This window comes from Oncorhynchus gorbuscha, linkage group LG24 (genome assembly GCF_021184085.1).
Source record: "Oncorhynchus gorbuscha isolate QuinsamMale2020 ecotype Even-year linkage group LG24, OgorEven_v1.0, whole genome shotgun sequence".
NCBI classification, from domain to species: domain Eukaryota; kingdom Metazoa; phylum Chordata; class Actinopteri; order Salmoniformes; family Salmonidae; genus Oncorhynchus; species Oncorhynchus gorbuscha.
The window spans coordinates 1,199,942-1,214,506 of record NC_060196.1 but is presented as its reverse complement, the minus strand read 5'-3'; positions in this window follow the sequence as shown (position 1 = coordinate 1,214,506).

The window sequence follows — 14,565 nt, the reverse complement described above, 5'->3', positions numbered from 1 at the left end:
GTCTAGTCAGGTGCATCGATGTAGTTCAGTAAGTTAAATACTCATCTAGTCAGGTGCATCGATGTAGTTCAGTCCTGGTTAAATACTTGTCTAGTCAGGTGCATCGATGTAGTTCAGTCCTGGTTAAATACTCATCTAGTCAGGTGCATCGATGTAGTTCAGTCCTGGTTAAATACTCGTCTAGTCAGGTGCATCGATGTAGTTCAGTAAGTTAAATACTCATCTAGTCAGGTGCATCGATGTAGTTCAGTAAGTTAAATACTCATCTAGTCAGGTGCATCGTTGTAGTTCAGTAAGTTAAATACTCATCTAGTCAGGTGCATCGATGTAGTTCAGTAAGTTAAATACTCATCTAGTCAGGTGCATCGATGTAGTTCAGTCCTGGTTAAATACTCGTCTAGTCAGGTGCATCGATGTAGTTCAGTAAGTTAAATACTCATCTAGTCAGGTGCATCGATGTAGTTCAGTAAGTTAAATACTCATCTAGTCAGGTGCATCGATGTAGTTCAGTAAGTTGAATACTCATCTAGTCAGGTGCATCAATGTAGTTCAGTCCTGGTTAAATACTCGTCTAGTCAGGTGCATCGATGTAGTTCAGTAAGTTAAATACTCATCTAGTCAGGTGCATCGATGTAGTTCAGTCCTGGTTAAATACTCGTCTAGTCAGGTGCATCGATGTAGTTCAGTATGTAGTTGTTAAATACTCATCTAGTCAGGTGCATCGATGTAGTTCAGGTGCATAGTTCAGTCCTGGTTAAATAGTCTAGTCAGGTGCATCGATGTAGTTCAGTAAGTTAAATACTCATCTAGTCAGGTGCATCGATGTAGTTCAGTCCTGGTTAAATACTCATCTAGTCAGGTGCATCGATGTAGTTCAGTAAGTTAAATACTCATCTAGTCAGGTGCATCGATGTAGTTCAGTCCTGGTTAAATACTCGTCTAGTCAGGTGCATCGATGTAGTTCAGTCCTGGTTAAATACTGCATCGATGTAGTTCAGTCTGGTTAAATACTCATCTAGTCAGGTGCATCGATGTAGTTCAGTCCTGGTTAAATACTCGTCTAGTCAGGTGCATCGATGTAGTTCAGTCCTGGTTAAATACTCATCTAGTCAGGTGCATCGATGTAGTTCAGTCCTGGTTAAATACTCGTCTAGTCAGGTGCATCGATGTAGTTCAGTAAGTTAAATACTCATCTAGTCAGGTGCATCGATGTAGTTCAGTCCTGGTTAAATACTTGTCTAGTCAGGTGCATCAATGTAGTTCAGTAAGTTAAATACTCATCTAGTCAGGTGCATCGATGTAGTTCAGTAAGTTAAATACTCGTCTAGTCAGGTGCATCGATGTAGTTCAGTAAGTTAAATACTCATCTAGTCAGGTGCATCAATGTAGTTCAGTAAGTTGAATACTCATCTAGTCAGGTGCATCGATGTAGTTCAGTCCTGGTTAAATACTCGTCTAGTCAGGTGCATCGATGTAGTTCAGTAAGTTAAATACTCATCTAGTCAGGTGCATCGATGTAGTTCAGTAAGTTAAATACTCATCTAGTCAGGTGCATCGATGTAGTTCAGTAAGTTGAATACTCATCTAGTCAGGTGCATCAATGTAGTTCAGTCCTGGTTAAATACTCGTCTAGTCAGGTGCATCGATGTAGTTCAGTAAGTTAAATACTCATCTAGTCAGGTGCATCGATGTAGTTCAGTCCTGGTTAAATACTCGTCTAGTCAGGTGCATCGATGTAGTTCAGTAAGTTAAATACTCATCTAGTCAGGTGCATCGATGTAGTTCAGTAAGTTAAATACTCGTCTAGTCAGGTGCATCGATGTAGTTCAGTAAGTTAAATACTCATCTAGTCAGGTGCATCGATGTAGTTCAGTCCTGGTTAAATACTCGTCTAGTCAGGTGCATCGATGTAGTTCAGTAAGTTAAATACTCATCTAGTCAGGTGCATCGATGTAGTTCAGTAAGTTAAATACTCATCTAGTCAGGTGCATCGATGTAGTTCAGTCCTGGTTAAATACTCGTCTAGTCAGGTGCATCGATGTTAAATAGTTCAGTCCAGTCCTGGTTAAATACTCGTCTAGTCAGGTGCATCGATGTAGTTCAGTAAGTTAAATACTCATCTAGTCAGGTGCATCGATGTAGTTCAGTCCTGGTTAAATACTCATCTAGTCAAGTGCATCGATGTAGTTCAGTCCTGGTTAAATACTCATCTAGTCAGGTGCATCGATGTAGTTCAGTCCTGGTTAAATACTCATCTAGTCAGGTGCATCGATGTAGTTCAGTCCTGGTTAAATACTCGTCTAGTCAGGTGCATCGATGTAGTTCAGTCCTGGTTAAATACTCGTCTAGTCAGGTGCATCGATGTAGTTCAGTCCTGGTTAAATACTCATCTAGTCAGGTGCATCGATGTAGTTCAGTCCTGGTTAAATACTCATCTAGTCAGGTGCATCGATGTAGTTCAGTTAAGTCAGGTAAATACTGGTTAAATATCTCTAGTCAGGTGCATCGATGTAGTTCAGTAAGTTAAATACTCATCTAGTCAGGTTCGATGTAGTTCAGTACTGGTTAAATCATCTAGTCAGGTGCATCGATGTAGTTCAGTCCTGGTTAAATACTTGTCTAGTCAGGTGCATCAATGTAGTTCAGTCCTGGTTAAATACTCGTCTAGTCAGGTGCATCGATGTAGTTCAGTAAGTTAAATACTCATCTAGTCAGGTGCATCGATGTAGTTCAGTCCTGGTTAAATACTTGTCTAGTCAGGTGCATCGATGTAGTTCAGTCCTGGTTAAATACTCATCTAGTCAGGTGCATCGATGTAGTTCAGTCCTGGTTAAATACTCGTCTAGTCAGGTGCATCGATGTAGTTCAGTAAGTTAAATACTCATCTAGTCAGGTGCATCGATGTAGTTCAGTAAGTTAAATACTCATCTAGTCAGGTGCATCGATGTAGTTCAGTCCTGGTTAAATACTTGTCTAGTCAGGTGCATCAATGTAGTTCAGTCCTGGTTAAATACTCGTCTAGTCAGGTGCATCGATGTAGTTCAGTAAGTTGAATACTCATCTAGTCAGGTGCATCAATGTAGTTCAGTCCTGGTTAAATACTCATCTAGTCAGGTGCATCGATGTAGTTCAGTAAGTTGAATACTCATCTAGTCAGGTGCATCGATGTAGTTCAGTCCTGGTTAAATACTCATCTAGTCAGGTGCATCGATGTAGTTCAGTCCTGGTTAAATACTCGTCTAGTCAGGTGCATCGATGTAGTTCAGTAAGTTGAATACTCGTCTAGTCAGGTGCATCGATGTAGTTCAGTAAGTTAAATACTCATCTAGTCAGGTGCATCGATGTAGTTCAGTCCTGGTTAAATACTTGTCTAGTCAGGTGCATCGATGTAGTTCAGTCCTGGTTAAATACTCATCTAGTCAGGTGCATCGATGTAGTTCAGTCCTGGTTAAATACTCATCTAGTCAGGTGCATCGATGTAGTTCAGTAAGTTAAATACTCATCTAGTCAGGTGCATCGATGTAGTTCAGTAAGTTAAATACTCATCTAGTCAGGTGCATCGATGTAGTTCAGTAAGTTAAATACTCATCTAGTCAGGTGCATCGATGTAGTTCAGTAAGTTAAATACTCATCTAGTCAGGTGCATCGATGTAGTTCAGTCCTGGTTAAATACTCGTCTAGTCAGGTGCATCGATGTAGTTCAGTAAGTTAAATACTCATCTAGTCAGGTGCATCGATGTAGTTCAGTAAGTTAAATACTCATCTAGTCAGGTGCATCGATGTAGTTCAGTAAGTTGAATACTCATCTAGTCAGGTGCATCAATGTAGTTCAGTCCTGGTTAAATACTCGTCTAGTCAGGTGCATCGATGTAGTTCAGTAAGTTAAATACTCATCTAGTCAGGTGCATCGATGTAGTTCAGTCCTGGTTAAATACTCGTCTAGTCAGGTGCATCGATGTAGTTCAGTAAGTTAAATACTCGTCTAGTCAGGTGCATCGATGTAGTTCAGTAAGTTAAATACTCATCTAGTCAGGTGCATCGATGTAGTTCAGTCCTGGTTAAATACTCGTCTAGTCAGGTGCATCGATGTAGTTCAGTAAGTTAAATACTCATCTAGTCAGGTGCATCGATGTAGTTCAGTAAGTTAAATACTCATCTAGTCAGGTGCATCGATGTAGTTCAGTCCTGGTTAAATACTTGTCTAGTCAGGTGCATCTAGTCAGGTGCATCGATGTAGTTCAGTCCTGGTTAAATACTGTCTAGTCAGGTGCATCGATGTAGTTCAGTCCTGGTTAAATACTCATCTAGTCAGGTGCATCGATGTAGTTCAGTCCTGGTTAAATACTCATCTAGTCAGGTGCATCGATGTAGTTCAGTAAGTTGAATACTCATCTAGTCAGGTGCATCGATGTAGTTCAGTCCTGGTTAAATACTCATCTAGTCAGGTGCATCGATGTAGTTCAGTCCTGGTTAAATACTTGTCTAGTCAGGTGCATCAATGTAGTTCAGTCCTGGTTAAATACTCATCTAGTCAGGTGCATCGATGTAGTTCAGTCCTGGTTAAATACTCGTCTAGTCAGGTGCATCGATGTAGTTCAGTCATCTAGTCAGGTTAAATACTCATCTAGTCAGGTGCATCGATGTAGTTCAGTCCTGGTTAAATACTCATCTAGTCAGGTGCATCGATGTAGTTCAGTAAGTTAAATACTCATCTAGTCAGGTGCATCGATGTAGTTCAGTAAGTTAAATACTCATCTAGTCAGGTGCATCGTTAAATATGTAGTTCAGTCCTGGTTAAATACTCGTCTAGTCAGGTGCATCGATGTAGTTCAGTAAGTTAAATACTCATCTAGTCAGGTGCATCGATGTAGTTCAGTCCTGGTTAAATACTCATCTAGTCAGGTGCATCGATGTAGTTCAGTAAGTTAAATACTCTAGTCTAGTCAGGTGCATCGATGTAGTTCAGTAAGTAGTCAGGTGCATCGATGTAGTTCAGTCCTGGTTAAATACTCGTCTAGTCAGGTGCATCGATGTAGTTCAGTGGTTAAATACTCATCTAGTCAGGTATGTAAGTCCTGGTTACTCATCTAGTCAGGTGCATCGATGTAGTTCAGTCCTGGTTAAATACTCGTCTAGTCAGGTGCATCGATGTAGTTCAGTAAGTTAAATACTCATCTAGTCAGGTGCATCGATGTAGTTCAGTAAGTTAAATACTGTCTAGTCAGGTGCATCGATGTAGTTCAGTAAGTTAAATACTCATCTAGTCAGGTGCATCGATGTAGTTCAGTCCTGGTTAAATACTCAGGTGTCTAGTCAGGTGCATCGATGTAGTTCATGTTAAATAGTTCAGTAAGTTAAATACTCATCTAGTCAGGTGCATCGATGTAGTTCAGTAAGTTAAATACTCATCTAGTCAGGTGCATCGATGTAGTTCAGTCCTGGTTAAATACTCGTCTAGTCAGGTGCATCGATGTAGTTCAGTCCTGGTTAAATACATCGATGTAGTTCAGTAAGTTAAATACTCATCTAGTCAGGTGCATCGATGTAGTTCAGTAAGTTAAATACTCATCTAGTCAGGTGCATCGATGTAGTTCAGTCCTGGTTAAATACTCGTCTAGTCAGGTGCATCGATGTAGTTCAGTCCTGGTTAAATACTCATCTAGTCAGGTGCATCGATGTAGTTCAGTAAGTTAAATACTCATCTAGTCAGGTGCATCGATGTAGTTCAGTCCTGGTTAAATACTCATCTAGTCAGGTGCATCGATGTAGTTCAGTCCTGGTTAAATACTCGTCTAGTCAGGTGCATCGATGTAGTTCAGTAAGTTAAATACTCATCTAGTCAGGTGCATCGATGTAGTTCACTTCTCTAGTCAGGTCCTGGTTAAATACTCGTCTAGTCAGGTGCATCGATGTAGTTCAGTAAGTTAAATACTATCTAGTCAGGTGCATCGATGTAGTTCAGTAAGTTAAATAGTCTAGTCAGGTGCATCGATGTAGTTCAGTAAGTTAAATACTCATCTAGTCAGGTGCATCGATGTAGTTCAGTCCTGGTTAAATACTCATCTAGTCAGGTGCATCGATGTAGTTCAGTAAGTTAAATACTCATCTAGTCAGGTGCATCGATGTAGTTCAGTAAGTTAAATACTCATCTAGTCAGGTGCATCGATGTAGTTCAGTAAGTTGAATACTCATCTAGTCAGGTGCATCAATGTAGTTCAGTCCTGGTTAAATGGTTAAATGTCTAGTCAGGTGCATCGATGTAGTTCAGTAAGTGAAATACTCATCTAGTCAGGTGCATCGATGTAGTTCAGTCCTGGTTAAATACTCGTCTAGTCAGGTGCATCGATGTAGTTCAGTAAGTTGAATACTCATCTAGTCAGGTGCATCGATGTAGTTCAGTAAGTTAAATACTCATCTAGTCAGGTGCATCGATGTAGTTCAGTAAGTTAAATAGTCATCTAGTCAGGTGCATCGATGTAGTTCAGTCCTGGTTAAATACTCGTCTAGTCAGGTGCATCGATGTAGTTCAGTAAGTTAAATACTCATCTAGTCAGGTGCATCGATGTAGTTCAGTAAGTTAAATACTCATCTAGTCAGGTGCATCGATGTAGTTCAGTCCTGGTTAAATACTCGTCTAGTCAGGTGCATCGATGTAGTTCAGTCCTGGTTAAATACTCATCTAGTCAGGTGCATCGATGTAGTTCAGTAAGTTAAATACTCATCTAGTCAGGTGCATCGATGTAGTTCAGTCCTGGTTAAATACTCATCTAGTCAGGTGCATCGATGTAGTTCAGTCCTGGTTAAATACTCGTCTAGTCAGGTGCATCGATGTAGTTCAGTCCTGGTTAAATACTCATCTAGTCAGGTGCATCGATGTAGTTCAGTCCTGGTTAAATACTCTAGTCTAGTCAGGTGCATCGATGTAGTTCAGTCCTGGTTAAATACTCGTCTAGTCAGGTGCATCGATGTAGTTCAGTCCTGGTTAAATACTCAGGTGCATCGATGTAGTTCTAGTCAGGTGCATCGATGTAGTTCAGTAAGTTAAATACTCATCTAGTCAGGTGCATCGATGTAGTTCAGTCCTGGTTAAATACTTGTCTAGTCAGGTGCATCAATGTAGTTCAGTAAGTTAAATACTCATCTAGTCAGGTGCATCGATGTAGTTCAGTAAGTTAAATACTCGATGTAGTCTAGTCAGGTGCATCGATGTAGTTCAGTAAGTTAAATACTCATCTAGTCAGGTGCATCAATGTAGTTCAGTAAGTTGTTAAATACTCATCTAGTCAGGTGCATCGATGTAGTTCAGTCCTGGTTAAATACTCATCTAGTCAGGTGCATCGATGTAGTTCAGTAAGTTAAATACTCATCTAGTCAGGTGCATCGATGTAAGTTCAGTAAGTTAAATACTCATCTAGTCAGGTGCATCGATGTAGTTCAGTAAGTTGAATACTCATCTAGTCAGGTGCATCAATGTAGTTCAGTCCTGGTTAATATCGTCTAGTCAGGTGCATCTAGTCAGGTGTTAAATACTCATCTAGTCAGGTGCATGATGTAGTTCAGTACTCATCTAGTCAGGTTAAATACTCATCTAGTCAGGTGCATCGATGTAGTTCAGTCCTGGTTAAATACTTGTCTAGTCAGGTGCATCAATGTAGTTCAGTCCTGGTTAAATACTCGTCTAGTCAGGTGCATCGATGTAGTTCAGTAAGTTAAATACTCATCTAGTCAGGTGCATCGATGTAGTTCAGTCCTGGTTAAATACTTGTCTAGTCAGGTGCATCGATGTAGTTCAGTCCTGGTTAAATACTCATCTAGTCAGGTGCATCGATGTAGTTCAGTCCTGGTTAAATACTCGTCTAGTCAGGTGCATCGATGTAGTTCAGTAAGTTAAATACTCATCTAGTCAGGTGCATCGATGTAGTTCAGTAAGTTAAATACTCATCTAGTCAGGTGCATCGATGTAGTTCAGTCCTGGTTAAATACTTGTCTAGTCAGGTGCATCAATGTAGTTCAGTCCTGGTTAAATACTCGTCTAGTCAGGTGCATCGATGTAGTTCAGTAAGTTAAATACTCATCTAGTCAGGTGCATCAATGTAGTTCAGTCCTGGTTAAATACTCATCTAGTCAGGTGCATCAGTTCAGTAAGTTGAATACTCATCTAGTCAGGTGCATCGATGTAGTTCAGTCCTGGTTAAATACTCATCTAGTCAGGTGCATCGATGTAGTTCAGTCCTGGTTAAATACTCGTCTAGTCAGGTGCATCGATGTAGTTCAGTGCATCGTGTAGTCAGGTGCATCGATGTAGTTCAGTAAGTTAAATACTCATCTAGTCAGGTGCATCGATGTAGTTCAGTCCTGGTTAAATACTTGTCTAGTCAGGTGCATCGATGTAGTTCAGTCCTGGTTAAATACTCATCTAGTCAGGTGCATCGATGTAGTTCAGTCCTGGTTAAATACTCGTCTAGTCAGGTGCATCGATGTAGTTCAGTAAGTTAAATACTCATCTAGTCAGGTGCATCGATGTAGTTCAGTAAGTTAAATACTCATCTAGTCAGGTGCATCGATGTAGTTCAGTAAGTTAAATACTCATCTAGTCAGGTGCATCGATGTAGTTCAGTAAGTTAAATACTCATCTAGTCAGGTGCATCGATGTAGTTCAGTCCTGGTTAAATACTCGTCTAGTCAGGTGCATCGATGTAGTTCAGTAAGTTAAATACTCATCTAGTCAGGTGCATCGATGTAGTTCAGTAAGTTAAATACTCATCTAGTCAGGTGCATCGATGTAGTTCAGTAAGTTGAATACTCATCTAGTCAGGTGCATCAATGTAGTTCAGTCCTGGTTAAATACTCGTCTAGTCAGGTGCATCGATGTAGTTCAGTAAGTTAAATACTCATCTAGTCAGGTGCATCGATGTAGTTCAGTCCTGGTTAAATACTCGTCTAGTCAGGTGCATCGATGTAGTTCAGTAAGTTGAATACTCATCTAGTCAGGTGCATCGATGTAGTTCAGTAAGTTAAATGTCTAGTCAGGTGCATCGATGTAGTTCAGTAAGTTAAATACTCATCTAGTCAGGTGCATCGATGTAGTTCAGTCCTGGCATCTAGTCAGGTGCATCGATGTAGTTCAGTAAGTTAAATACTCATCTAGTCAGGTGCATATGTAGTTCAGTAAGTTAAATACTCATCTAGTCAGGTGCATCGATGTAGTTCAGTCCTGGTTAAATACTCATCTAGTCAGGTGCATCGATGTAGTTCAGTCCTGGTTAAATACTCGTCTAGTCAGGTGCATCGATGTAGTTCAGTAAGTTAAATACTCATCTAGTCAGGTGCATCGATGTAGTTCAGTCCTGGTTAAATACTCATCTAGTCAGGTGCATCGATGTAGTTCAGTAAGTTGAATACTCATCTAGTCAGGTGCATCGATGTAATGTTCAAATAGTTCAGTCCTGGTTAAATACTCATCTAGTCAGGTGCATCGATGTAGTTCAGTCCTGGTTAAATACTTGTCTAGTCAGGTGCATCAATGTAGTTCAGTCCTGGTTAAATACTCATCTAGTCAGGTGCATCGATGTAGTTCAGTCCTGGTTAAATAGTTAGTCAGGTGCATCGATGTAGTTCAGGTTAAATACTCATCTAGTCAGGTGCATCGATGTAGTTCAGTAAGTTAAATACTCATCTAGTCAGGTGCATCGATGTAGTTCAGTAAGTTAAATACTCATCTAGTCAGGTGCATCGATGTAGTTCAGTAAGTTAAATACTCATCTAGTCAGGTGCATCGATGTAGTTCAGTCCTGGTTAAATACTCGTCTAGTCAGGTGCATCGATGTAGTTCAGTAAGTTAAATACTCATCTAGTCAGGTGCATCGATGTAGTTCAGTAAGTTAAATACTCATCTAGTCAGGTGCATCGATGTAGTTCAGTAAGTTGAATACTCATCTAGTCAGGTGCATCAATGTAGTTCAGTCCTGGTTAAATACTCGTCTAGTCAGGTGCATCGATGTAGTTCAGTAAGTTAAATACTCATCTAGTCAGGTGCATCGATGTAGTTCAGTCCTGGGTCTAGTCAGGTGCAATGTAGTTCAGTAAGTTGAATACTCATCTAGTCAGGTGCATCGATGTAGTTCAGTAAGTTAAATACTCGTCTAGTCAGGTGCATCGATGTAGTTCAGTAAGTTAAATACTCATCTAGTCAGGTGCATCGATGTAGTTCAGTCCTGGTTAAATACTCATCTAGTCAGGTGCATCGATGTAGTTCAGTAAGTTAAATACTCATCTAGTCAGGTGCATCGATGTAGTTCAGTAAGTTAAATACTCATCTAGTCAGGTGCATCGATGTAGTTCAGTCCTGGTTAAATAGTTAAATACTCATCTAGTCAGGTGCAGATGTAGTTCAGTCCTGGTTAAATACTGTCTAGTCAGGTGCATCGATGTAGTTCAGTAAGTTAAATACTCATCTAGTCAGGTGCATCGATGTAGTTCAGTCCTGGTTAAATACTCGTCTAGTCAGGTGCATCGATGTAGTTCAGTAAGTTAAATACTCATCTAGTCAGGTGCATCGATGTAGTTCAGTAAGTTAAATACTCATCTAGTCAGGTGCATCGATGTAGTTCAGTAAGTTGAATACTCATCTAGTCAGGTGCATCAATGTAGTTCAGTCCTGGTTAAATACTCGTCTAGTCAGGTGCATCGATGTAGTTCAGTAAGTTAAATACTCATCTAGTCAGGTGCATCGATGTAGTTCAGTCCTGGTTAAATACTCGTCTAGTCAGGTGCATCGATGTAGTTCAGTAAGTTGAATACTCATCTAGTCAGGTGCATCGATGTAGTTCAGTAAGTTAAATACTCGTCTAGTCAGGTGCATCGATGTAGTTCAGTAAGTTAAATACTCATCTAGTCAGGTGCATCGATGTAGTTCAGTCCTGGTTAAATACTCGTCTAGTCAGGTGCATCGATGTAGTTCAGTAAGTTAAATACTCATCTAGTCAGGTGCATCGATGTAGTTCAGTAAGTTAAATACTCATCTAGTCAGGTGCATCGATGTAGTTCAGTCCTGGTTAAATACTCGTCTAGTCAGGTGCATCGATGTAGTTCAGTCCTGGTTAAATACTCGTCTAGTCAGGTGCATCGATGTAGTTCAGTAAGTTAAATACTCATCTAGTCAGGTGCATCGATGTAGTTCAGTCCTGGTTAAATACTCATCTAGTCAAGTGCATCGATGTAGTTCAGTCCTGGTTAAATACTCGTCTAGTCAGGTGCATCGATGTAGTTCAGTCCTGGTTAAATACTCATCTAGTCAGGTGCATCGATGTAGTTCAGTCCTGGTTAAATACTCGTCTAGTCAGGTGCATCGATGTAGTTCAGTCCTGGTTAAATACTCATCTAGTCAGGTGCATCGATGTAGTTCAGTCCTGGTTAAATACTCGTCTAGTCAGGTGCATCGATGTAGTTCAGTAAGTTAAATACTCATCTAGTCAGGTGCATCGATGTAGTTCAGTCCTGGTTAAATACTTGTCTAGTCAGGTGCATCAATGTAGTTCAGTAAGTTAAATACTCATCTAGTCAGGTGCATCGATGTAGTTCAGTAAGTTAAATACTCGTCTAGTCAGGTGCATCGATGTAGTTCAGTAAGTTAAATACTCATCTAGTCAGGTGCATCAATGTAGTTCAGTAAGTTGAATACTCATCTAGTCAGGTGCAGTTCAGTCCTGGTTAAATAGTTCAGTATGTAGTTTAAGTTAAATACTCATCTAGTCAGGTGCATCGATGTAGTTCAGTCCTGGTTAAATACTCGTCTAGTCAGGTGCATCGATGTAGTTCAGTAAGTTGAATACTCATCTAGTCAGGTGCATCGATGTAGTTCAGTAAGTTAAATACTCGTCTAGTCAGGTGCATCGATGTAGTTCAGTAAGTTAAATACTCATCTAGTCAGGTGCATCGATGTAGTTCAGTCCTGGTTAAATACTTGTCTAGTCAGGTGCATCGATGTAGTTCAGTAAGTTAAATACTCATCTAGTCAGGTGCATCGATGTAGTTCAGTAAGTTAAATACTCATCTAGTCAGGTGCATCGATGTAGTTCAGTCCTGGTTAAATACTCGTCTAGTCAGGTGCATCGATGTAGTTCAGTAAGTTAAATACTCATCTAGTCAGGTGCATCGATGTAGTTCAGTCCTGGTTAAATACTTGTCTAGTCAGGTGCATCAATGTAGTTCAGTAAGTTAAATACTCATCTAGTCAGGTGCATCGATGTAGTTCAGTAAGTTAAATACTCGTCTAGTCAGGTGCATCGATGTAGTTCAGTAAGTTAAATACTCATCTAGTCAGGTGCATCAATGTAGTTCAGTAAGTTGAATACTCATCTAGTCAGGTGCATCGATGTAGTTCAGTAAGTTGAATACTCATCTAGTCAGGTGCATCGATGTAGTTCAGTCCTGGTTAAATACTTGTCTAGTCAGGTGCATCGATGTAGTTCAGTAAGTTAAATACTCATCTAGTCAGGTGCATCGATGTAGTTCAGTTAAATAGTCTAGTCAGGTGCATCAATGTAGTTCAGTAAGTTAAATACTCATCTAGTCAGGTGCATCGATGTAGTTCAGTCCTGGTTAAATACTTGTCTAGTCAGGTGCATCGATGTAGTTCAGTAAGTTAAATACTCATCTAGTCAGGTGCATCAATGTAGTTCAGTGTTGAATACTCATCTAGTCAGGTGCATCGATGTAGTTCAGTAAGTTGAATACTCATCTAGTCAGGTGCATCGATGTAGTTCAGTCCTGGTTAAATACTTGTCTAGTCAGGTGCATCGATGTAGTTCAGTAAGTTAAATACTCATCTAGTCAGGTGCATCGATGTAGTTCAGTAAGTTAAATACTTGTCTAGTCAGGTGCATCGATGTAGTTCAGTCCTGGTTAAATACTTGTCTAGTCAGGTGCATCGATGTAGTTCAGTAAGTTGAATACTCATCTAGTCAGGTGCATCGATGTAGTTCAGTAAGTTAAATACTTGTCTAGTCAGGTGCATCGATGTAGTTCAGTCCTGGTTAAATACTTGTCTAGTCAGGTGCATCGATGTAGTTCAGTAAGTTAAATACTCGTCTAGTCAGGTGCATCGATGTAGTTCAGTAAGTTGAATACTCATCTAGTCAGGTGCATTGATGTAGTTCAGTAAGTTAAATACTCATCTAGTCAGGTGCATTGATGTAGTTCAGTAAGTTGAATACTCATCTAGTCAGGTGCATTGATGTAGTTCAGTAAGTTGAATACTCATCTAGTCAGGTGCATTGATGTAGTTCAGTAAGTTGAATACTCATCTAGTCAGGTGCATTGATGTAGTTCAGTAAGTTGAATACTCATCTAGTCAGGTGCATTGATGTAGTTCAGTAAGTTAAATACTCATCTAGTCAGGTGCATCGATGTAGTTCAGTAAGTTAAATACTCGTCTAGTCAGGTGCATCGATGTAGTTCAGTCCTGGTTAAATACTCATCTAGTCAGGTGCATCGATGTAGTTCAGTAAGTTAAATACTCATCTAGTCAGGTGCATCAATGTAGTTCAGTAAGTTGAATACTCGACTAGTCACGTTCTCTATTATCACATGTTTCAAGGGTTGCTGCTGATGCAGCAATAACTAACGTGTATCATGTGTTTCTATGACTGGGTAATGGATCCTAATATAATACTAAACACTAAAGTTACGTATTCATTATATCATGTGTTTCTATGACTGGGTAATGGATCCTAATATAATACTAAACACTAAAGTTATGTATTCATTATATCATGTGTTTCTATGACTGGGTAATGGATCCTAATATAATACTAAACACTAAAGTTATGTTTTCATTCACCACTATGTGTTTCTATGACTGGGTAACGGCTGATGAGCAACGGTAAGTTAAATAACTGGTTTTTATCTGTAATAGTCTGAGTTGGCATCAGCCAGTCTTTTCACAATAACACAAATATAGCTGTTGTTGTTGTTGCTTTCCCCGGGGTTCTCTGGTCCAATATCAATCTCTACATACCGTCCACAACTTCACCAGGTTTCACAGCTGACTGAGGATTACATTATTTATAGTTTAACAGCTGTCTGTGTGTGTGTTGTCTGTGTGCATATATATTCACACACCTGTGGGTACTCAGCACTAACTGATTTCAATGACAGAAAGAAAAAACATCCTTCCTCCTTTCCTCCTCTTCCTCCTCTTCCTCATATTCCCCATCTTCTTCTTTTCCCTGTCTACTGCTCAGTGAGTCTAAAGGTTAGTAGACAGTTTAGATGTGCCTCATCTCCTCTCAAAGTGAGAGAGATGGACGAGGTGAGGAGAGGTAGAGGGGGGGAAGAGAAGAGAGAGTGAGATGGATAATTGGGAGAGAGGGGAGGTAGATCGAGGGAGAGAGAGATTGTAAGAGAGAGAGAGAGAGGGAGAGAAGAGGGAGGGGAAGGGGGGGAGAGAAGAGGGAGGGGAAATGGCAGATAAAGGAGAGACAAAAGGTGAGAAACAGAGAAGAAGCGTGAGAGTGAGAGTGACAGAGAGGAAAAGAGAGGGGAAGAGGGACTCAGGAAAGGAGG